The sequence below is a fragment of the Eucyclogobius newberryi genome, unplaced genomic scaffold, assembly GCF_026437365.1.
Source record: "Eucyclogobius newberryi isolate DKJ021-1_F unplaced genomic scaffold, fEucNew1.0.hap1 SCAF_15, whole genome shotgun sequence".
Classification (NCBI taxonomy): Eukaryota; Metazoa; Chordata; class Actinopteri; order Gobiiformes; family Gobiidae; genus Eucyclogobius; species Eucyclogobius newberryi.
Window position 1 is genome coordinate 29172546 of NW_027315779.1, and position 2758 is coordinate 29175303.

The following is a 2758-nucleotide window of genomic DNA, read 5'->3' on the forward strand; positions in this document are numbered from 1 at the left end:
CATTTCTGTCATTATCATGGTTGTGTGTGTGTGTAATGTAGCTGACCATTACATAGGCTTAAGAAGAGAATCAAAGGAAACAAGTGGGTGTTTTAAAGGATTTATTGAGAGGGTTGTTGTGTGACTTGACCTGCAACAGAAGAGAGAATATATGTAACTGTTTAGTTTATCAAAATGAAATTTTACCTTACCTGATGTGTCAGCCATTTTAGGTGCGCTGGACAAAAGAGTTCCCAGGGAGCCGGTGCACCTTAAGAAGGTTCTGGGGCAGAACATTGTGGAAAAATAGGAGGGGTGTTTTAGGGAATTGACTATTTTAAAATATATGATAAGGTTGAAATGGTGCACAGTAAATTAAATAAAGATTTTTTTTTTTTTATTAAATTGAAGTATGTATATGCTTTTATCTGTGCTGTTTTAGAAAGATTGTAACTTACCTGGTCCTCTGAGTAGGAGGGTCCATTCAACCCAGTGGCCTATGAAAGGTGCCTGGTGGCAGTTGCTCATGTGTGAACATGTTGCTGTGTTTTAAATCCTTTTTTGTTTGTAAATCACTGTAAATAGAATGCATGTGGATCTGCACCATCTAAAATCGTCTCAGCTCTGCTCTGTCCTCGTCATTGCCGCTGAAGTTGCTATCTGGGCGTAACAGTGTGACATGATATTGTTAATAATAATAATAATAATTTGGCTGAGCAGAGGTGTGTGTGTAAGAGGAAGAGATGGGGTAATGTTCATGTGTATGATGTGGCTCTTTGCGGTAACACAGTAAAAAATGTGGCCTAGTTGAAGACTGTTGCTGAAAATGGAGGAACCGGGAGGGGGTAGATGTCGGAGTTTGGTGAATTTCTGAAAATCGAAGTGAGAGAGTGAATGAGAACGCACCTCCTTGACCACTCATGCCCCCAAAGAATAGCTGCTATTACGATGGGGTAAAGTTCAGACAAGGCGGAAGAGGAATGCTCGAGCATGAGAAGTTCGGAGGGCTGTGTGGAAGCGAACCACCTCCCTTGGTAGAAGCCCCTGAACCCGATGGAAGGGGCTGCCTAGGTGATGACTGAATGTCCTCGAGGAGGGACAAGAAGTCATAGTAAAAGAAGGAACGCTATTCCAAGAATCCAGAAAATGCTTACACAGTCACATTTCTGTCCTGCACGCAGAGTTGAGAGCCACATTGTTGTGAAGTGAAGTAACTGAAGCGGCTTAGGCGAGGAGGCCTGACAAGAAGGGCCTTCCTTGGGAAGTGATGCGGATGGCGTAGTTGAGATGACCGAGAAGCACAAGGAGTTGCCTTTTGGTGCACGTCATGGCCTATATGAAGATTGAGAGAAGAAGGTAAATGCGCTGAACCTTCTCAGTTGGAAGGGACGCTAGAAACGAGACGGAATCGAGCGTGATACCGAGAAATTCGATCGATGTGCAGGGGCCGAGGGTCTTCTCTTTTAACAGGGGGACGGCGAGATTGGAGAAGGCGTCGATGAGAATGGACAGCCCTGAGCGAGGGGGCGATGACTCGAGGGTCACGACCAAGAAATTGTTGACGAGAATCCAGTACAAGGCCTCTGTTGGAGAGTCAAAGATCTTGGGGCTGCTGCGACTGCCGAAAGTGAGTCGCACTGCCAAGTAGTACAATCCTTCAAAGAAGACGCAGAAGATGAAAGGGCAAATGGGTAAGACCTTGAAGGCATTGGTGATGTCGGCTTTGGACAGCCAGGCTCTACGTTCCGCCAGGCGAATGAGAAACATGGCGGCTGAGGCGAGTCTATTTTTTTGGGGGGTACGATTGTTCCGTGGCAGAGCCCCCCAACAGAGTGCAGCAGGATGGAAGGGGCCACAGAGATTGCATAAGAGGGAGTTGCGAGTGACGGACACCCTGCAATAAAGCCTGGTATCTAGCGCTCCCCAGTGTTGAGGTTGTATTGCTGGAGTCTGCCCGTAGCTTGGGTGGCGAATAACACTTGATAAGTAAAGAAGCCGGTTTCCCCGAACCAGAGTGCCAGATAGTCGTCTAATTCAGCCCTGCGGTTGGGAAATAGAGAGCAGATCGTATCGCGAAAGAGGGAGAAGACGTGAGCAAATTTGGTGGGGGTGAGGTCCCTGGAGTGTGAGGGCGTGATCTGGCACATGAAGGAAGTTTGACCCTGACTATTTTGCAGTTCCCACGACTGATTGAGATTGAAGAGAGATGGTTGAATTAGCTGAACTAGATTGACGTATTTACTGGCGAAGATTTGCTGGTGAAGAGAAGGAGAGATCGAAAGGCCTGTTAATGGAGGAAGCTGGCTGGGTCGGAGGGTTACCGATGGCTAGGGAGAATGCACGAGCGACAAAAATGAATACGGTGGCCCTGGACCATGAAACGCCTGCGATGCTGTGGTGCTTGGGGCTGTAGGCCTAGTAGTGGCTGCGTCATAGGGCGGGGCACTGGAGACGATCATACTGGGAATGGAGAAAGGAGAGATGAAGGGATGTGTGTGCGGGTTAGGTGCAGCTTGCGATGACAGGGAGGAGAGAAATTGTAATAGATTAGAAACAGAGAGGGCAGGCACAGGGGTTAAAACAACCTGGCTCCCACTACCAGGAGAGCTGAAGTGCTGGGCTGTGGTGGGGAAGAGGCTCGTGGAGCGGTCATTGTCTGCGCGCGCTGTTGGCCGGGAACCCGGAAGTGCAGGAGCGATGCTGGGAATGGATGCCAGGTAAAGATTGAACAGCCTAGTTTTATGATCATAGCAGCTGAAGGCTGTGCCTTCCTCAAAGC

The 2758-nt window shown here is 48.3% G+C and overlaps 1 pseudogene; it reads right to left on the minus strand.

The window, feature by feature from the left end:
• Nucleotides 1-782: 782 nt before the first annotated feature.
• LOC140360250 (uncharacterized) lies at nucleotides 783-1746 on the minus strand (annotated as a pseudogene).
• Between the last annotated feature and the right edge of the window lie 1012 nt (nucleotides 1747-2758).